This window comes from Cygnus atratus, chromosome 2, assembly GCF_013377495.2.
Source record: "Cygnus atratus isolate AKBS03 ecotype Queensland, Australia chromosome 2, CAtr_DNAZoo_HiC_assembly, whole genome shotgun sequence".
Taxonomy (NCBI): Eukaryota; Metazoa; Chordata; class Aves; order Anseriformes; family Anatidae; genus Cygnus; species Cygnus atratus.
This window is the reverse complement of record NC_066363.1, coordinates 102865730-102889049: the sequence shown is the minus strand read 5'-3', so window position 1 is coordinate 102889049 and position 23320 is coordinate 102865730. Positions and strand designations below refer to the sequence as shown.

At 34.9% G+C, this 23320-nt stretch overlaps 1 long non-coding RNA gene across 1 annotated transcript; it reads left to right on the top strand.

Moving 5' to 3' along the window:
* Window positions 1–3611: 3611 nt before the first annotated feature.
* LOC118257412 (uncharacterized) lies at window positions 3612–21635 on the top strand. Its single transcript, XR_004781554.1, has 3 exons — window positions 3612–3697; window positions 19454–19588; window positions 21019–21635. It is a non-coding gene; the product is annotated as an uncharacterized LOC118257412 (long non-coding RNA).
* Window positions 21636–23320: the final 1685 nt, after the last annotated feature.

Sequence of the window (23320 nt, the reverse complement as noted above, 5' to 3'; positions counted from 1 at the left end):
CAAAATCCACGGTTGTGGATGCCTTAACTGTAGCGCTACTTGTTCAGGTTTGAAGGGAAAGATATCTGTTATTCAACTATTTGATAGCATTTGGGGAAAAATCTCAAAAAAAAAAAAAAATTGGGGGCTCTTAGACTCTCTTCTTCAGGTAGAAGGAATGTAGAACATAGTGTCCTCATAACTGGCCATTATTTGCACCAAAACTGTGACAGGACATATGTAGGTCATTATATTATGGAAACAGAAACAAAGAACCCAACATTGTCAGGGCTATGCGTTATGTAAAGATACAACCTGTCGATGATGAAACTATATACTTCACTCATAAGAGAGAAGCAGCAATATCAATATATAACTTAATGATCTAACAAAGCTTAATCGTAAATAAGGCAGCAACTTAACAGGATTTGAGACGGTAAGGTACACTTGATTTTTTATTGAGTAGAGAATAGGGTAAGTCAAATGTGTCAGGGAGACCTTCCCATGGTCATGAGGTTTGGAGTAGACCCCATTGCTTTCTAAAGCCCTTGAACCAAAGAGATAAGGAGCCTAGGTGTGGCTGAATCCGCTCCTAGTCCCATGCTTGGTCAATTGTTTATCAATTGTTTATGTCTAAGGATTATAAATGCACGGTCATTCTAAGATATAATCTTAGTCAAGCTTACAGATTTTAGCAAGCGATAAATCACTTGCTGAGGTTCTGTTGTGGAAAGGAATCTCTCACAAGGAGTAAGGAATCTCTGCAGAAAGCATGACCTTGAAAGGCATCTTGACTCAAGGAGAGGTCCTGTCATGCAGCCAGCTGCCCTACAGAAGGGATCAAAGGGCTCTTTGCCTGCTCACTGTTTATGGGGTAAGATGATGGACTAATAGTTTTTTGTTTGTTTGTTTGTTTGTTTGTTTGTTTTGGTGCAGGCTCCATTGTCCCTGAGGAAGGCATCTGTCAGTTTCTCCGGTGCCCAGCCTAAGCTTATATTGTGGTTGCTATCTGCATGAGCAAAGCTTCAGGTGCAACCAGTGCACTGGTCACTATCTGCCCGAACAAGGCCTTGCGTTCATCAGCCAGTGTTTGAGTCAGGCAAAGGCCAGACTGAAGGCCAAAGCCTGGGGGGGGGTTGGGGGGGTGAAGAGAGCACACTGTCACAATACCTTCTCAGGGTAGTAGGCAGAATGATTCCTCTGCACTGTTTTATGAGGAAATCATTGTTATCACTTAATCATGTGGCCTTATTTGTCCCTTAGTCTTATAGTTTATCCATTCTAGAACAAAATTAATGTCTCATAAAACAGTGTAGTGATATTCTAACTGCTTAATTAGAATTCAGTATGAAATACTCTAGACTGTTATTAAAAAGTGATTGTTTTGTTTAATTGCTGATTATAAAACAATATTAAATACATGCATTGATAAAACTATTATAGGTAAAACATTGTAAAGATATGTGCAGCTAATATACATTTTGTAATTATTAAGCATATGTATGCACTTCCTTAATTTTATAAATCTTGCTAAGTGTTTGGTATTCTTTCTTTGACTATATCATAGGTTGTTGCAGCTCCATTTAGATAACTTGTTTATGTAAATGCTTGAGGTAATCTTACTCTCTGGGCCCTCCTTGGAAGATACTGTGCTGCAGTTTTTTATACTAGACTGTCATCCTACATATTGTAAAGACTTCTTTGATTGAGGTTGTTTGTCTCTCACAATGTGAAGATTGAAACTCAATTGTTTGAAAAATCTCTGTATATATAAATGTTTACTTGCATTTAACTGAGAATACTCCAACAGCAAACTTAATGACTAGAGATCTTAACCTTCCTAATATTTCTCAGTCTTAGTTAGAAACTAGATTATATATATATATATATATATATATATTTCTTAATTCAGAAAATACAGAAATTGAGAGAAGACTGAAGCATAAAATTATCCTGGGACTGAATTTATTTATTTATTTATTTATTTATTTATTTCCACACAAAGATTCAGTCTGCTTCCTATTCTCTCTTTATTGCTCTGTTCCTCTTTGATAAATGCTATACTTTAAAAAATGTTCTGTAATATATTCCCCTCCTACATGTAAATTATAAGTTTTAGAATACCTACCTAAAACAACTGTTAATCAGAAAGTTTGCTATAGTTGATTGACTTTCAGTAAACTGTGAGATTCTTCTTTTAGATTAAATTTGTTTATAAAATGTTGTATTCAGTAATTTCATAGAATTTTAGTTTGCATCTCAAATTCATGAAATATATTGTTTAATGCAGACGTGGCAGCTGTTTTCTTGGAAAACATGATAGGAATTGAACTAATGTTGTGGTTTAGCCCGGCTGTCAGCCAAACACCACACAGCCGTTCGCTCACCCTCCCCCCTCCCTCTCCGGGATGGGGGAGAGAAACGGGAAAGTGAAGTCTGTGAGTTGAGATGAAGACAGTTTATTAAGACAGGGAAAAGAATAACAATAATAATAATAATAATAATAATAGTAATAATGTGTGCGAAATAAGTGATGCACAATGCAATTGCTCACCACCCGTTGACCGATGCCCAGCCTATCCCCGAGCAGCCGGCCCCCCCTCCACCCCGGCTAGCCACCCCTATATATTGTTCAGCATGACGTCAGATGGTATGGAATACCCCTTTGGCCAGTTTGGGTCAGCTGTCCTGGGTCTGTTCCCTCCCAGCTCCTGCTGCATCCCTAGCCTGCTCGCTGGCAGGACAGAGCGAGAAGCTGAAAAGTCCTTGGCTTGGTGTAAGCACCGCTCTGCAACAATTAAAACATCAGCATGTTATCAGCGCTCTTCTCATCCTAATCCAAAACATAGCACCCTGCCAGCTACTAGGAGGAAAATTAACTCTGTCCTAACTGAAACCAGGACAACTAATGAGTTCCAGAACTAAAAGCATAAACTACTACATTTCTAACAAAATAGTCAACAGACTATTACTAGGGGCTATAAGAAGTTTTACCCTCTGAAGGACACTCACAATTTACTCTCACCAAGGATTTACCGATTTCTAAAATTTGCCCAAATCAAGCTCAAAAACTTGGAAAATATATCTGCAACAATTGTAATAGGAACTCAGATGCCTAAGGTATATACAGGAACTTATATGTAGACACGTAAATTTATTAGTTTAAATTTGATGTTGAATTTGGCCTTGATTTTTGAACTGTAATTTCTTCAGAGAAGAGTGTTATGGGTTTTGTAGAGTATTCATAGGCCCCTGTATAGCTCTCTGAAGCCATGAGGCTTCAGGGCCCTCCCCCAGAGAAGAGATCTCTTTTACTCAAACTGATGTTTCCAGAGTTTATTCCTCTGTAAGTGCTTTCAGAGACAGCTCAATGAAATTCTGCTGTCAGGAAGTAATCTACTGCAAACAGTTTAGTCAGGAAGTAATCTACTGCAAACAGATCTACTGCAACTGAGACTAGATAAATTCATCACTTTTACAAGGAAGGTGAGAAGGTAATTTCAGAGAAAAGGAAAATAATCTGGCCTAGAAACCAAAACAAGGTCCTAAGAAGACAGAAAAAATGTGACAAGACTGTTTATGGAGCTTAAAGATATATTTTTTTTTCTTTTCAGATTTTGATACAGGGTGCTAGCCACCTGTTCTGATGGATGCTTATAGAGAATCTTGTTAGAGACAGAGATCAAGGATGTGGACATCATAGCATTTGTGTTTGTTTGTGAGTTTTTTGTTGTTCTTTTTATTCATTTGATTATTTATGTTTGTTTGTTTCTTTGTTTATTATCCCCCAAATTACCTGAAATCTTTGATCTAGTGAAAGATTAAGGAAACAGTCTTATATCCTTATGGAAACAAAGCTTATGATATCATGCTGTAAAGTTCCTCTCCTTAGTTAAGAAAAGACTGTCTCTAGCCTCTTTCACTATTTTCAAAAAGTACCACTGTCTTTACAAAGAGTCCCGTTTTCTAAAAGTGATAAGACATGTTTGTGGCAGACTGTGAATGACTAAGTCATGTTTCTGAAGTATTCATTAACAGAGTTCTTTCTCTTTGCCATCTTCATGCAATGAAGTACCACCACTTTCTTCAATTCAAGGACATGCACAATTTGGGGAAGATTATTTTACTTTTTTTTTTTTTTTTTTTTTCACTGAACCAGCACACACTTTTACCACTTTAAGAACCTGCTTTTCTGTGAAAATAAGACCTACTACTGACAGTGCATAGTCAGCATGAGCTGCCTGTCCCCTCACCTTCTCACACCTTAATAAGATTTGAACTCACTGGTTAAGTGAAGACTAATCTGAGAGAGAAGTATATCTCGATACTCTGTTCCTAATTGTGTGTCAGCTAGGAATAGCATACCTGCTTATCTGCTGAAATGTCCCTTGAACATCTACCTCAGCACCTCTATTTTCTTTCTCTGTGATTAAGGAGATAGTGCAGAAGCTTCTCTGATTTTTTCTGTATTTTTGCTAATTTTACTTTCCTTGTTTGTTAAATATCCTCATAGTGTTGTTTAAGAATTAGAAAGAAATCTGTCTACGAAAGATGTAGGTACAAACACACCATATAAACAATAAGGACCTTAGTACCATTTTCAAATCAATAAACATGAACATGACAAATTTAATAAATAGTTTGTGAAGCAAAGCTGTTAACATTTTACTACTAGTGAGTGCTAATAAATAAAAAGGAACTGCAGCTCAACTCTCACAGGTGAGGTAGAGTTGGCAGGATACAAACAGTTTAAATAGATTTTTTGTCTGTACTTTGAGAATGTTTGATATGAAAATTGCTGGGAAAGGCAGTAAAATAGGATCCCTTTATGCCATTTGTGAATCCTAAAAAAACAGCAGTGGGATATATGTCCTATAGGCAATACCATTTGTAAATGACTTCTGTGAGAACTATTCATAAATAAGATGAGTAGAGTTCAGAATAAAAATGAAAGAACTGACATTTTTTCTAACTGAACTTGCCAGTTGGAGAGAAGGATCCCCTAGTGGGCCATTTCTAATAATGAGAATAACGGAGGTAACCATTAATGAGGATAAATGTATTGGGAGCTTTTCGGAGGTTTTAAGTACCAATAGATAATCTGCAGTCTTCCTTAACTGCAGGGAAAAAGGGATTCAGATCGATGGGGAAAAAAAGACTTGAAAATGTGGCACTCTGTTCCTTGATTAAGTTCTTAGATGACCATGGTAGAAAAAGGAAAAACAGCACAATAGATAATAAAAAATACAACCTCAAGAGGGCAGGCATTTATCCTTTACAATAATCAGAAAGCATGGGCAAGAAATTTTCAGAAATAAAATTAAATATAGAGCTATTGAAAAATCAAATAAGGTCTTAAAGTTTACAGTAGCGAGCCTATTTCTTTCACAGTAACATTTGGAAGCTACTCTGCTTAAATCTGATAAATGATTCTTTGTACACTACAAAATTTTAGTGTCCACCCAAAGGGATAATAGTAGCAGGAGCAATACAATTTTTATACAGTGGCCTAATCTCAGGCACAAGGAATTAAATTCTTGTAAGATAAAGCTTTCAAGAGACTTGACCTTCTTTCTCTTTTGTCACACATTAGGGAAAGTCTGAACTTTGAAGAATTAAACAAGCATGCAGTAAAAAAGTTGAGTAATATCATACCCATACAGATTTCAAAAACAGCTTTGAGATTTTTTCTAGTCAAAGAGCAGTCAACAGAAGAAAATGTAGAAAGTTTAAATGAAGGTAACTAATATGACTGCAGGTTGGGAGACCCTAGTTGTCATAAAGAGAGGATATAATTGTTAAAAATCTGGGACACCTTAATTTTCAAAATCTGTTTATGTCCAAAAGTATCTCTCTGTTGACTTCCATTTTGAAAAACTTCACCCCTAAAGTGGGTTTAAAATGTGTAAAATATGTATGCATGTACAAATATATATTTATATGCAGACACTTATGTATACCAATATATTAAAAATGTTCACCATATTATAATCATTTAGAACTTACATGTAACACACAGAAGTATTAGGTCTTATTCCTAAGCTTCCACTAAAGTTGTCATTTTAATATATACTTACGAGACCCTGAGTCTTCGTCTACCTTGCAAAATATAGTTGGCAAATTTTATTTTATTTTTTTCTGGTACTTCATATTTTTGGTTGTTGATTTTTTTTTATTTTTATTATTTTTTAAATATTCCATTGTAAATTCATTGCAGTCAGTGAAAGGTCAACTTTCCTGTTACCAAAATGAAATTACATTCCAAATGTCATAACGTCATTCTCAATGTTACCAAAACCAGGTAGGTTTTAATAACTCCACTCCCAATGCCCCCCTCCACCCCTCCATTGGACATGTAACAAAGGAGAAAGAAAGAAAGAAAAAATAGTGGGGAAAAAAAAATGAAACAGTCAAAAGAATTAAGAAAAAAACAGAAAATAAGAGAAAAAGAAAAAAAAAAAGATGAAAAAGAAGGAAAAGAACCCACAAACAACTCAACTTTGGACATTAAATGCTGTGTCACCTAATTCACTTTTCAGGTTGTGATTTGGTTGCATATGGACATGAACCAGTATTCACTGCATAAGTATTCTTCTCTCTGACATTCTTTTCCTGGCCACTCATTCATCATCTGGACCACTCAAACTAAAAATAATCATGGAGATCATTCAATTGAACAGATCTAAAAATAAAGTAAGACAAATTTAGAAAGTCTTTAATGAACAGTGATAGTATGGACTTTGTTAAAACCTATGGTATACACTAAAGCTATAGGACAATACAGGAGATTTAGTCGACTTCAGTAACTTGGGATAAATTGTCTTCTGAACACCTCAATAAAACATTTGATATACTTATATTGGTGGGAAAGAAACAAAACATATCCAATTGTATCGGGTCTGCACAGCACAGTTTTGGTAGTGGGGGCTGCAGTTGTAGCCTCTCTGAGAAAAATCCAACAGCTGTCCCACGTTAGATAAGGGCCAGCTCCAGCCAGCTCCAAAGGGGCCTGACACTGCCCAGAGCAGAGCCAATAAACAATGTTGTTTGCGCCTCTGTGAAAGCATATTTAAGAAAGGGAAAAAAAGAAAAAAAAAAGAAAGAAAAAAAAACTGCTGTGCAACAGGAGTTGTGAGAGAGAGGAGTGAGAAACAGCCCTGCAGACCCCAAGGCCAGTGCAGAAGGAGGGCAGGAGGTGCTCCAGGCACGCAGCAGCAGTTCCCCTGCAGCCTGTGGAGAGGCCCCTGGTGGAGCAGGCTGACCCCCGCAGCCCATGGGTCCCACATGGAGCAGATCTCCACGCTGCAGCCCATGGAGGAGCCCCTGGTGGAGCAGGTGGATGTGGCCTGGAGGAGGCTGCAGCCCATGGAGAGCCCCCACAGGAGGAGGGGGTCTGGGGGGAGCTGCTGCCCATGGGGTACCTGTGCGGGAGCAGTTTGCTCCTGGGGGATGGACCCCGTGGTATGGAGCCATGTTGGAGCAGTTCTTGAAGAGCTGATGCCTGTGAGAAGCCCAGACAGGACCAGTTCAGGAAGGACAGCATCCCGTGGGAGGGACCCCATGTAGAGCAGGGTCAGAAAGTGACTGCGAAGGAGCAGCGGAGACGAATGTTAGGGACTGACCACAGCCCCCATTCACTGTTCCACTGCACCGCTCAGGGGGAGGTGGAAATGGATGGGGGGGGGGGGGGAGGAGGAGGGGGGAAGGTGTTTTTAGTTTGTTTTGTTGTTTCTCACCGCTCTAGCTCGTTAGTAACAGGTAATAAATTTTATTGATCTCATATGCAGAGTCTGTTTAGCCTGTGATGATAATTTTTGAGTGATCTCCCTGTCCTTATCTCAACCCTTGAGGCCTTTTCATCGTATTTTCTCCCCCATTTTCTTTGAGGAGGGGGAGTGAGAGAGTGGTTGTGGTGGAGCTCAGCTGCCCAGCTGAGTAAAACCACCACACCAAGTGACTCTAGTATGAGATTCAACCATCCAGTAGCAGCCTGTGATGGCAGAGCTCCCTGTTCATTTGTCAGCCCAACATCATATATATGGTGGCACTGTAAGTAATGCCGCTTAGGAATCGAATTAGTGGTTTCTCCACTTTGCAGACACAGGAGACCAGAAATAGTGATGATCTTGGGCCACTAGTCCTCACAGGTGGTTCCAGCCAAAGTTACCTCCCCTGTGGGAGGAAACCATATGGTTTCCAGCCAGTGTCAGACCAGACATCTGACCACAAAGAGTCCTGAAGGTGCAAAAGTATAGATGTGGGACCCTCTTGGAAATCTACCATAGGGACACTGTTCTCCAGCTATAGATGTCTTCTCACACTCCTGGCCAAGGCACATCACCTGGAAACCAGGAGGAGACAACCATAGCAGTCAGAAAAAACTCCAGGGCATGACAAAGTCAGAAGGGATGGTCCAGTTTCCACCATTTATCACCGCTGCAATATTTCTGTGGAGCACAGTAGGTACCAGACGTGCTGAAACATTGTTAGTAGGGTGTATGCCATTATAGCTGTAAATGCAGCATTAGTGTAATATAGCCATCATTACAATTATTTCATCTGAGGAAGGAAGCTACAGAGAAGTGTATTAAGGAGCTCTTGCCAGAAAGTGCTTTAATTGGCTGTTATACTGTACCAATGCACCTTGTGTATACAATGATATAATGCAGGTGACTGCTAAATTAGATTCAGATCCTACGCAGTTCATTTGAAACCATATCGTTTTTAGTCTGTGGCATCACTTGGAAACTGTTATCAAAGGTCACACATTTTAGAAGCCAGAAAGCCTGTGTTAACATTTTTTTAACCAAAAATCCAACCAATTTTTTATTTTTTCATTGTGTAAGAAACTACTAGCAGCTTTTCTTCAGCCGTGTTATCTGTTTCCATATTTACAGCCTCCTATGGTCCGCTGAACAAGGGAAGGCACTGCAGCAAATCTCAGCTGTAAACATGTCTTTTTTTCAGAGCTGCTAAAGAGACAATTTGGTTCCTGGCAGAATCTTATCTGTCTTTTCCTGCTCTCCTCCTCCTTCTTCATGTAAACGTTATGAAAAATTATTATAAATAAAAAACGAAATCTTCTCTTATCCCTTGTTATATTGTTAGCAGTGACAAACAGCTATTTTCTTAGTGTTCAACATGCTTACTTTTAGCACCGTGCCTAGAAGATTTTCTGAAATGGCATGGCTTCCATAACTCTCATGAAAACATTGGACTTTTATACCATGTTATACCTGTACTAACTTCTTTTCTGATTGTTTATTAAATCAGGATTTCTTTCATTATATTTATAGAAGTTCTACATCAATAATACTAACGCAGCTATCGGTAAGGTATTATACCTTACTTTGCATGTAGCTTATTAAAATGTCTATATCAAAACAGTGCTAGTGCCACTTCAGCTCAGTGGGAAATGAATGAAGCCACACACTGCGAGAGTCCTTGACTTTCAGTAACTCCTATCTTATCCACCACACAGCGTATCTTCTCCCAATGTGTGCTGACTTCATTGGCAAAAGCAACCAAGCACCCATCCTCAGAAACTAAACAGTGAGAGTCCTTAAACAGCAGAAAATTTTCAGGTGGTGAAAATTTCTGGAAAAATTAAAAAATAGTGTCTATTGTTGAGTAGTGTGACCAAGCATGTGAGACTGGAAGACAGAGAACGGATTAACTGTCACACATCTCCTTTTTTGACTTCTTGTGTGTCTCCAAGTCAAAACCTGGAGAATGACTTGCATTGACAAGTGAGTAATGACAATCTAAAGAAATCCTGGTGGCAAGGCAGAAAACAAGACATACACAGGAAGCTTTGAACATTCTTTCGGAGGGTCTGGTGTTTTTCTTATACACTACCAGAGCCTCAGATCAAACTAAAGTGCTGATCCCGCTCTGAGTCTCAAATGTCACTTACAATTTATATGGAAATTATTTAATTGTGAAACAAACAGACAAACAAAAAATTTGAAAAGTGAATAACCACTCAGTCTCTCTTTTCCATGACAGTCTTCTGAATATCTAGCAGAAGACTAATTATTTAAGTTAACTGCAAATGGTGGGTAATGTTGAATTCAGCATGGTCTTTTCATCCCATGTTGAACTCACAGTCATCTATTTTATCTCTGTATCTTTACAAGAAGCAAACTCAAAGATTTTTCACTATTTTAAGTAGACAATATGTTGATTATGTTAAGGATAGTGTTTTAAAATCATCTTCAAAAGAACAAACTTTAATACATAAAATCTCTGAGTAGATATTTACCAGGCTCTAGACAAAACTCTTCTCTTACCTAGAATGTGTGCAAGCGATCCTGAAAAAGAAAATTGACCAAGGCTCACCTCTGTTTTGTGTTTGCCTACTATTCAATAAATGAATTAAATGTATAAACATTTAAATTAGTATTTTCCTATATGTACAGGAAATTGTATTTAAAACAGTTCCACAATTAAAATAAACTACCTGTCTCTATCATAATTATTCACATTTTCAGCCAGTTTCAGCTGAAGAAGTGTATTCAAAAGACCTCAGTTCTTTTGCCACAGTAGTTTTGCCAAGTTTTAGAACTAGCAAAGAAAAAAGATTGAATAAATCTGTAAAATTAATGTATATATGGATATAAACATTTGTATATAGTTTGAATCTAAGGAAAAAAAAGGGGGGGTTACATTGTATTACAATGTATACATTGTACATTCTTCTCTCCTGTTTTTAGTATGCAGTATAGAAGGCTACTAGTACGATTTGTATTTATTCTAGGCATGTAATCCTATTTGAAAGAGTGTATATGAGGTATGCTCAGGCCAAGTAGAGTGCACTGATTAAATGTCATCAATATTACTGAGTTCAAAAGCAAGGATCTTCATGCGTTTCATCTGGTGTCTAGTCTCACATCTCAGATCCAGAAATATTTTCAGATTTGTACACTATGTTCTGTTTTTATGCTTCACCCTTGTTTTTCAGGACAAGTTGCTAATTAAGAAGACTCAGTCTCAGAAGGCAGAATATTGACATATAAATGGTTTTATAAAAACTATTTCTTGTAGGAATTTTTTAAAAAGCAAATTACATAGCATGTAAAGTATTTTAATGAAGCCCTTTAAATTGCAAAAGGAATTGCAACTCTTTCCCCTTAATTAAAAGAATTTTAATGATGCTTGGAGTAGGCTATTATTCAACATCTTGAGAATACTGAGTATGCTAAATTAATCAGTTTGTTTCTACCATGCTGTACTTTTAACTATGGAATAAAAAAAAGTCTATGAGAACTCAACCTTAAAACTTTTCACAATTTTCTTTATGTTGACACTTCTTTATGTTTCTATTCCTTTGTATATACATTCATTCTTATTTAAAGCTCAAGACTTTTACATCTGCATTTAAATTTAATGGAAATAAAATATTTTTCACCAACCTCAAAGAATAGTCTTTCTTTCATTTTTTCTAATATTTCAGTGTTTTGTGTGTTGTTTAATCATTCTAGACCATCTAAGGGCTATTAGGCTCCTTAAAAGTCTCTGAATATGGTAACTGAAGTGTTACGAATAACAGTTCTGTAATTTCAATATGTACTACATTTCCCATTTTAAAAGTTTTATTACAAAGGTCAGTACTGAATGAATAACTCATAGAAACAGAAGTGCACATAATGAAGTGCACATAACTGCAGCAGCTCAGTCAAATCTAAGACTATGGAAAATCTAAGAGAGACAGCAAGGATAGTTTGAAGGACGGACAAAAGTTGTTGTAATGCAATCCTACCATTGCGCCTGCTATTTTGATATCATTACTTTTCATCTAACATCACAGTCTATCCTGTGCTATTATGCAAAGCCTTTTATCATCATAAATGCAAATACTGAACTAAATTAGATACTGAAAATAAATGGATACTGCCATAGGAAAACACTGCAAATTTATAGGTTGACAGAGCACAGATATTCTGAACTTTGGATTTAGAAAAAGTTGACAACTCCATTTTCCAATCAAAAGCCTCAGGAGACCTGGGACATTTTAGCTGATTTCTGCGTGATCCAAAGATGGAGTAGTGAAGTAAAATATTTGCCTATGTCTGTATATCTGTATAGTTTTCCATTCTTCACAGGCTTTAAACATTTATATATATATATAATGTGACATATAAGATAGACAATTAATAGTCAGAAATGCCATGAGATTTTTTTTTTTTTTTAATGAGAACAAATAACAAGTGAAGCATGAGGATGCTTCATTGACTTCAATTAAACAAAACAAAACAAAACAAAAGCATGCAAAAGCATGATCCCCACTGCAACAGTTTTTTTTTTTTTTCTAAAAGCAATCGGAGAAAGAGAGAGAGAGAGAGAGAGGACATGAAATGACAGCAGCATCTTCCTGAAAAGAGAGGTGGACATAAATGGAAATAGACACTATTATGCAAATTAAGACTGTAGTAACATCATAGAATATTAAATTACATTTAATTCTAGGTATATTTAATCTGTGTCCACATGTATATGTATATGTAAATATATAAGTAGTCTGTAATTTTCTATTTTGAAACAATGGATTAGACTTTTAAGAAGGCAACCTTTATACAAAATACAAAAAAGAAAATATTTTTTTTTTTTTAAGAAGTTTAAAAATAGATTGGAGATAGTAGTATATATATGAAATAAAATCTGAAAGCAATAAACCTGATCGAGCAATATTATATATTGAAAATTGTATATGATATTAAAATAAAAGATTTAAAATATATGTGACTGGTTAAAAGAAAGATATCAGGGCCAATCCCCAAATATATATTTTTAAAAAACATTGTAATTGAAAAATCATCAGGAATGCTATATTGTACCTGATGTGTTACCCTGAAGTATTAGCAGGAATCACATAGAAAACAAAACTCAGTAAATGTTTAATTTACAGGAAAATTAGAAGTACTTAGAAACTTTTCAAGGAGTAAAAATCTCCAGAGTATTTACAAATTTATTCTGCTTATATACTAAATGTCTAGAAAATTTGTCCAGTATATGCCAGAAATTGTTGTATACTTGATGATACAAAGTACTCAGCATATTATTTACCATAAAATGCCTTAAAATAGTGAACACTTCCTGCAGAATGCAGACAGTTCATTATACTTTCCCAAACTCTTGTCTCAAGACGTCATTCTGGTGTGTTATTTGAGTATTATAACACTGTAGTTTTAATGGATGATGACAGTCATGAGACACTGATTTGATTTATAGTATTCATTAAACTTGGAACTTGAGTCCACTGTCTTTTTTTTTTTTTTTTTTTTATTTAGCATAGACTTCTTGGATAACTGATAAATTATAAGCTCCTTATAAGTATGACAACTGTAATGTTAGACAAGAGAAAAAGAAGAAGGACTAATGAGAAAGAATACAAAAATTAATGAGTTGGCTTAGCATTAAGTTAGGAGTCAAACCCCAATTTTTTCAGTCCTTGGTGTGCTCATGATTTTTTGTTCATCTTATCTAGAATTAAGTGATTAATTCATTGTGGACTTATATAGTCTTTGAGCAATGTCCTGACAATAACCACTCACTCAGAAGTAGAGCACCTGACAGAACTAATAGTTCTATTAGTAACTATTAGTTAATCTCTAACTGAAAGCTGTATATTTCATTCTCTTTTATTACCATTGTCTAATTGTGTACCTAGACACCATCATAATTTTGCAAAAAAATAAAAATAAAAAAATATGCAAGTCCTTTGAAAATATAGAACTTGTTAGTTCATGTTAAATCTTGAATATCTTGAACATGTAGAGGGCATTTGGAGTCTTGGTCTTCAATCTCAAACAAATTCCTCTTTAATATATGTCTACTACTCAGGTCAGAAAGACTGGAATTATTCTAGACCTAATGACTTAGAAATAGTCATAAAAAACATGGCTTTTCAAAAAAAAATTAAAGCTCCTTGCTAAAAACTCTTCAAGAAATTATAACACCATGGATTAACAAGAAGGACTGTTATGAATTAATAACTATCCACACACAAGAAACAAAGACTAGACAAAAAAGGTCAGTGTATACAAATAGGGTTTATGGGTAAAGAGTATTAGCACCAGAATAACTCAAAAAGATTTGTACTGAAGTGTAAGGTAGGGTACAGAGATGAATAAGACAAATAATTATAAGTACAATATAGCTTCCACAGGAGAAGTTTTCGTTAGCCTGGAAAACAATTGACCATGGAGGATTTTTGAAAGATCTGTACAATCATGCATGTCTCGATAAAGCGGATAAGAAATGATTTCCTCATAACACAATAACACAGAAGCTAGGCTACAAGAGGTAATTTTATCATTGGTTTTAATTTTTTTTTTTTTTGGGGTGACACAGCTCATGAGCAAATTATAGACCTCACTGCTGAAGGACATTGTGAAGTACAAATAATAAAATAAATAAATAAATAAAATAAAGATTAAATAACTTCATACGGAATAAAACCTATCGACATTAAATATAATTGTCCATATGAAATCTGTTGATGAATGAAATCCTAAACAAACAAATGATGATGAAATCCTAAACAAACAAATGAGGAAAACTTGAAAAGTTATTTTCTAGAGTTTCTCTCAAGTTCGTAGGTTTTTTTTTTTTTTCCTCTAAGATTCTTATTATGAGCCATTACGGGAGATAAGGTGTTAAAATAAATGATTTGTCTCTGTATGCCAGTACCTAATCTTAACCTTGAAAATGGGATGATAAATATTAGCTGGGGGATAATTATAACCCCCCTTCAAACACTTCTTTCTGCCATTTTTGCTCTCTCAGTCTGAATGTTAACAGTATTTACCTAGGAATATTAATAAATTAAAATGTTACACAATTTTTCAGACAAGTACGCTTAGTAAAAAATGGAATTCAAATTAGAAAGACAAGATGAGTGCCTACGATTCATAGCACACCCTTCAGTCCTTTCCTAGACTTGGGCAATAGTAAAGTCAGATGGTGGTAAAAGTTACCAGAGAAATTTGGATAGGCTGACAATGTCTATGTTTAGTAGCTGTCAGAGCAAAGCAACTCTGCTGGCTTTATTTTCAGACAATGAGAAATTTAGATCTGCAAGGGTTACTCAGATCTATACTCTTCAGTCCGTAAAATTTCCACCAATTTCGTAAGAACTCTATAAGAAATATATGTTTTTACGTGGTGTCAAATTGGCATAGACACATTTATTTCAATAAAGCTACATAATTTCCTATTGGCTAAGAATTAAACCCCTCATGAAGAGTGTCATTGTCTTTTATATAGCAAATAAAATTTCAGTGAATATTTTGAGTCAAGAAGAGCTGCCATTCAGCATGGTACTTTTTCCTATCAGTATAGTAAATTATATCATAGATAGGTTTTCTAAAAATCCTAAACTGAGCAGAATAAGTGCAGTAAGGTAATGAACCTGTTTTCATGATTGTGAAAATATAGTATATATATATAGTATATAAAGTATAATAAATGGGATTTTTTTTTAATTCCTCTCCCATTACAAACACAAGGTGGTCTTTTCATGAAGATAGCAGAGATCAATAAGCTTTGTATTATAGCTTTGCAAAATTTGTAGCAAATTACAGGAAATCATAAAGTTAGATATGAAGACACTATCAGACACAGAAAAGAATAATATTAATATTCTTTTCATGGTCCATCTCTAGGCATGATAAAAGGCAATATAAAAGCAAGAATTATCTGTGGACATATTGAAAAATCATCATTACTGTTTTACATTTTTCATGTGGAGGAAGCACTTTTCTGTGCCCTGCCTTGCAGCCTTTACTCCTTGTATTAGGCATTTACCCTAGAAACCACCAGATACACATTAATTCATGATAATTTTCCCCTCTGGCCTTTTTCTGCTCATTGCTTTTTAAATTTCAGTATCTCTTAGTCCAAGAGTACTTTGATGACACTCAGCAGCAAATGTACAAAGATCATTTGCTTAAGGTTTGTTCAGAAAATAACATCCTCTCTGGACAAATACTGGTAGATCACAGTTACTTGGAGACTGATAGAGGTTAACACACTTGGAATTAGAAAGCAAACTGAAAACTATAAAAAGTTGAATCAAATACTGCTGTATTATAGAATAATCTTTGATTTTATTGTTGGTTTTTTTCATTACTATTTTACCTGCTACTGAGGAAATACATTACTTTTATATTAAGAGGAGACAGAGTCAAAGGTGGTGGACATAGGAGATTATGTGTTCCAAACTTGCTTTCTGTATAGTACAATTTTGTTCCTGATAATATTATTCTTTAATAAAGCAGAAATGTTTCAACAAGTATGAGGGAGAGTCTCTTAAAGACACTGACCATAAAGCTTTTATCAATTATTTCTTTATAACATACAGTTCCTAGACTACTACAATATATTGTTTACTCTTTTATTTTAGATTTACAACATAAGATCTCCCTAAATCCCAGCCTGAGTCTAAACATTATTGGAAAGGAATGGTAAAATAACAATAACTTTCATCATTAGAACAAACCTAGAGTCAGACCAGAAAAATGGTTGATGAGGCCACAGGCTTTGGAAAGTGATGTATTTATCCAATACTGAAGGCAAAAATAGAAAGCTTTGTGCATATTTAAAAAAGTACAAAAGTGTTAACATGAAAATCATAGCACGATTTTCACGTTCAACATGAAAATCTAAATTAACATGCTAGAATAACATAGGTGATGCAATTAACAGAAAACAGAAGAACAGAGATGGGTCAGTTAGTCACATCTGTTTCCTTCTCTTCTTCAGCAGAAAGGCTGCGTTGCCAAAAGGATGGCTGTTCCTAAATATCTGCAATACTCAGTCCCAGCACCGAGTATGACAGCTTTCAATTAAACATTCATTTTGATGCTTTGAGGTCTTCAGAGGTACATAAAGTAGTTCCCAAACTGCACATTACATGCAGTTTTCCATTATATGCTGCACAAAATGTCCTTGACATTCTAGAGTTTGCCATACATATTTTAACATGCATCACTCCAGGGTGTATTTGAAAATACCCTTTACTTGCCTTTAATAATAATGACTTGTCAAGTGGAATCCAGATCTTTGTTAATCTAACATAATATGGACTTGATGGTTTTTATTAACTGTCAAATGGAGCCCAATGGCCGTCAGAAACATTTTTCCCTTCTGTCATGGATTTGTTCCCAGAATGCTTCATTTCTGACCACTAATGTAAAAGGTTAATAAACTGCAGTATTAAATGTAATTAATATTCAATATGCATGGCAACCGAATAATTTTACAGATTTTTTATTTTAGAGATGTTGGGACATTAATGTGGTTATTCTGCAGCCTTACAGAAGCATACCATAATGCATGTGTCAGCTAATTTGAAATCTAAAAAGTCTGTGAAGCATCAGTGCTACATCAGATTGTCCTCACCTTTATTAAAATTCATGTGATTGCTTCAGAATTCTGAAGTTTTTTTTTTTTCCCCAGTTCTATCTTCTTCCCCCCTACTTTTTTCTCAGCTTGCTATCACAAGCTATGATTGATCTAATATTCTTTTATAATCAGTTTATGTTTTAAATATAAAGTGAACATAGACAATAAACAAATTGCTTTTTAAATATCCATTTGGGCCACTGTCATTACAAGGCTGGTTATCAATGATCATTTTTCTCCACATTGTTATGCTTCCCAAATAAAGAAACCAAGTCAAACTTTGTTATGGCTATAAAAAAATTGCCTGAGCACCAGTCAAACTTATTAAAGACTCACAAGGCTAGAAGTACAGAGATATAGGTGATGGAGCTGATCCTGCTATCTTACAGTTGTTTGATAATGGCACAAAAATAATCACACACACACACACACAAACAAAAGTTTTGACTGTATGTTAGTGACACTGAAAACTGAATTTGATAAACAGTCTTTGAATGAGTTATAAACTAGAATAGTAGGCAGAACTAGAGATTATTGATCTGTTTTTCAAACATACATATAGCATATTTTTTTTTTACTTTTTTTTATTTATTTTTTAAATTTCCAGAGTCTAAAATATTTCCACTAACAGGGATGAAAAGATTATGTTTAGCATATTTAGCTGAATATTGCTTACATGTTTGCTTATATGCTTTCTTTAAAACTCATATACAGATTTTAGCTCAAAGCAAAATGTTTTTCACTCTAAAATACACCCTTTCATATGGAATTGTTAAGCTGACACAGAATTTCCTATCAATAAAATACATTTCTTTTAAACCTGAATATGTCAGATGGAAGCATTGGTGGCTCTCCATGTTGCTTAGATCTCTGAAAGCACATTTCATCGTTTAAAAGTTGAGCATATTTGTGGCATAGTTAAAAAAAAATATGTTTATTTAAACCTGGGTCAGCAGACCAAACTCATCCTATGAAGGAGTGCTCTAGAAGTGAATGATACTTCCAGCCCATGTGATCATGAGAGAGAATGTAAGTGCTCTCCTTAATGAAGTTCCTACTTCTAGTTGCTCTTGTGTCCTCTGAAGACAGTGGATTACTTAACCCCTTAAAGTACACAACATGACATGCTGTTTTCATACCATATGAAACTTTGGTACTTATAGTAGATATTGCTGCACTTCCATATTGCTTTCCACACTTTGGCACTATTAATAAAAATTATACCTATCTTTCTTAACTATCTCAAATATAGTACTTTAAACAAAACTAATAGAAGTAATATATATACAGGTATGAATTATTCATTAAGAATAAAATTCACCTATTTCACATGGTCATTCAGTCAGCTAATTATACATAAAAACTTATTTGCTTCTTGAATTACTGCTTAAAAAAGAGCACTTTTGGCAGATGTAGCAACTCAACACTGCCAATGACTTTCTTTCATATACCATATGGAAAGGAATACCCTGAAATAACGTTTGGAAGCAATACAATAATTACTTTGTTACACGATGGGGTGGTTGCATTGTATGATATCCCATTGTGTTGTTAATTGGTTTTCACCAGCATAAAGAAATCTAATTATGCAATGTGCTTCAAATGCATTCTACTTCTATACATTTGGTCTCATATTATCAAAGAAATTGACTTTTGATGATATTATACACATAACTTGTTGCCAACTTATATTATTAGGACATGTCTCAGTGCTAACATGCCCTCTCTGAAATGAGGAATAAGCCAGACATTCTTTCATTGGGTAATAACCTAATAAAATGAGAAAAGGAAAGGAAGAATGGTAATGAAAAGAACTATAATTAGTACAGAACTTGCAAGAATGGATATAAAAAAAAAGCTTTATTTAATGTGTTTGTTTTGTTAGTATGCTTTTGTCTGTCATTCCGTATCATTAACCTACATTAAATTTCTATTTTCAGTAAAGCATACCTGTATTTTAAACTAAATTATAGGGGGGTTGTTGAAAGAATACTAAGAACAATATGCTTTATTCTATGTTGTTAGATGTTGATTTTAATTTTTCATAATGTTGATGCTTCATGAGCAGGATGAGTCTCACACTGTGGTGACAGGACTACAGCACAGTTGGACCAAAGCTGGCTGAGAATTAACTCAGAGTGGAGTTGGTGGGAGTTTGAGCATGCCCACAATCCACTACACGGCACATCTGAAATCTGTAAAGGTGAGGAGATGGGGAACAGGTAAATGCCCTGCAGACTTCATTATATTCTAGTTAGTAATTAGGACAGAATACTTGAATAATAAGCAGCCATCTGAAGCCAAGGGACTTATTCTGCTGTGCTGCAAGAGATTTGCTCTGCATTCCTGCAAAACAGAAAGAAGACTCTGATGCCCTTTTCAGAACTAAGAATTTTCAACTTTCAACATTTATCTAAATTCTTTTACAATCATTGCCCTCTTTATTCTATGGTTGTGATAATTCTGTGTTCAAACCTTTCAGAAAGAAACTGAAGATGCTGGAATAGCAGAATGGAAAAGAACAGTTATTATTCCTTTCTCCTACTGCCACTTTTTTTCATTGTAAATGTGCTTTCTGCAGGGAGAGGTGAATTCCTCCCCTGCTAAATAAATGTATAGACTTTTAAAAATAGAATAAACTGAGCATGGTTTAAAAGAAAACTGTATTTTTGCATACCTTTAATTAACAATATAAATATTTTCAATATAATAACATTTTTATAGTGGCCATAAAACACTCCAAAATGAACACTCAGTGGTGGTAATTTATGCCGAGTTGCATTGATGGTGACTTATCCTTTAGCCTCATGGCTAGCAGCAGCACAATAACTATGAATTAATGCAGTTAATGTTTATGTCTTACCATACCTTACTGCTTAATTAAAAATCAACCTGTTTATTAAACTGGAGAGATGAAACTTCATCCTCTACATGCCTGAATGAGTCTTTGAGCAGCACAAAAGTCGCTTTTAACTTTCCACATTCCAAGCCTCTCACTGTAACTATTCACACAGAGATTTGTTGACTGCTCTTGAATACAGTTGCTTCTTTTGCACTGTGGTAATCCATGTATTTGCAGGATAATGAGTTGTGGGAATGCCTGGATTCTGCATCCTTACCTTTCTTCTAAGCTGTCATCCGCCATAATAAAACACCTCTCTGGAAACACACCCTAAATAAGTATTTCTGACACAGCAATATAATTTTCTCTCAGTATTTTACAATGAAACAGCACTGACAATGACTCACAGAGCCATGACTTCCAGAAGAAACAACATTTTTCCCACATTGTTGGTTAGGTAGTGTACACTTGAGGCTAGAAGACAAAAACTACTTACAGCAATAAAGTTAATACACACGCTACAAAATTATTCCAAATCTCAGGAGATGAGCTGATTAAAAAAAAAATAAAAATAAATGGTATACCTGAAGTAAAACTAGTATTTCGAATAGATTTCAAAAATAAGTTAATGTAATTAATAAAGATATGTTACTGCTAGTGGCATTGCTTTGTCATGGCTTAATACTTTTAGAAGTTTATACTGACTATAATTGTATCATCCTGAAAATTGTTCATTGATTGTTTAGACTTTCTATCACTTTTCTTTAAATATTTTTTTTCCTATTTTACAGGATATTTTCCTCTTCATCTCCATTTTAAGAAGATATTACTGATTACAAGTTATACTTCCTGTCCTACCCGATTCTATTCTTTAGTGTTCGTTTACTCTGATTCCTGGGAAAAATAAATAAATAAATAAAAATTGCTGGAGTACTGTCTACAATTGGGAAATCCATCACATTATACAGCAATACCTTTACCCATCCATTCTTAAGTAGTCAAGTATCCACATGAGATTTTTTAATCTTATTTTGCAGCTAGGTAGCTGCAAATAACTGCATAGCATCTGAACTACAGAGGGATGTGGAAAGATGTTGACCCCCATGAGGTTACTGTCAAAGTGGAAAGTCAGTTTTCATTTTAATCTTTGTAACTCTTCAAAATTAATGTAATTGTCCATTTACATCTTCCTTCAATGAGTTGTCCACATCAGTGAGATTACAAGATGACAGATTTATTTCCATTATTATTGCTTCAGTATGAAACTTATCACTACTTTTATAAAATTATGAGCTCTGTTTGTTCCTATGTTTTTGTCCTTCTAAACGTCCATTGCTAAAAGTCTTTCACTGGATAATGCTTTGAGTACATTATCAAACCTTTTCGTAATGACTCATACAGAGTTGAGATATATTTTTTATTTGCCTAATCAGTTTCGCACTTTTCAATTTTCCTAGATCATTACCCCTTGTACATGTCAGAATACTTCCGGGGCCTATGAATTTTGCCAACAATTCAAAAAAATGCAAAAAAATTACTTGCAAGCAAATGATTCCTTTCTGCCTGAAATATTCGGTAAAATTTCTGGAGAGGCATTTGATATTATTAATGTTGTTGTTTTTTTTTTTTTTCTCAATACATACCCTGGCCCTGGTTAATATCAGAGTGCTCAGAATAGCCCACTTAGTCATATTTGTGGCTATGTGAGGGACAGAATATGGAAATAACTGGATTTGAAATAAAGTATCTAGAAGCTCATATAGATCCTAGTGGTGTTTCATATATATATATATATATTTAATGCTACAAATTGTAATTATAATTAGTGCAGATATTGCCAGATAGAATTAGCTAATGTTTCCAGTTCTGAAGCTATATACATCTGCTGATAATTTTGCCAGACTTTTTGTATCTGGAGTGAACTGTGCACATTGTATCTATTTGATTACAACTTTTGACAGAAAAAAAATCCACAACTTCCATAAATGCGTTTAGAGGAAAAAAAAAAAGTGTAGAAAAGGGGCTATGAATGCTGCTTTTTAAGAGACAGTATTATTTCCATAATTTGAATGAGGCCTTTGAAATAGACAGTTCTTTTTTTTGGATCTGTGGTCAGGGCAGGGTATCAGTAAACAGCTTTTCAAATTACTGCCAGTTCTTGTCTACAAAAAAAACGCCACTCCACACTTCCACACCATTTTTTAAATCCAACAATAAAATTCACATACAGTCAGGAGAGACTACTAATGATTTTCTACTAAATTGTGAAGCTGAGTTTCATGGGGTTCAGAGAGGAGCTACAGTTTCTCTTTTCTGACCAGCTGTGTACCTCCAGAGAGGTAGTAGCCAGAACTGAGCTGAACTTCTGCTGCTTCACATGATGGGCATGATTCACTGATAGGCCTTAAAAATGAGACATATGTTTCTTCTTGATTTAATTGCTTTCCTGAAAGCTCAAGGACAGTAAGGAAAGAAAGAAGACTTAGAAGACAGAGCATTAGAGAATTTGTGTGAGGATATTTTAAAAGACAGAACAGCCCTTTTCTCAAAGATAACATCTTCTCAGCTCAAACGTGACAAAAGAATGACCATAAAAATAAATAAATAAAATAAATGAGATGAAAAGGAGGATACTTAAGCAGAAGAAGCCAACCTTTGTGCGAGAACAAGAGAATTACTTTAATGCTGAAATCTAGAGCTATTTTTGGAGTGTTTTAAGCTGCATTTGACCTACTGACAGTGTGTTAGGACAAGAACAGTTTCATTTCCACTTATAGAAAGCAAGCTGTTCCAAAAAAATGGCTGTGGCTGCTTTGACTGACAGTGATTACACTAATGTAGAGGCAATCTTTGTTTTTAAAAAGTCTTTCTGACATTAATAAGTAATATATTTTATAGGCAAAGACTTTACATTTACAAGATACAGAGAAAATAAATTAGTGACTATGGTGAATTTGCCTCAAAACATGCTCTTTTACAGTGGACTGAATCAGTAACAATTTGTCAAAATATTTTTGTTTCCTTTTCAGTTATTCATCCAAATAAGCAATAGTTAGGACCCAGATACCTAACAATTTTTAGTTATTTTTTATA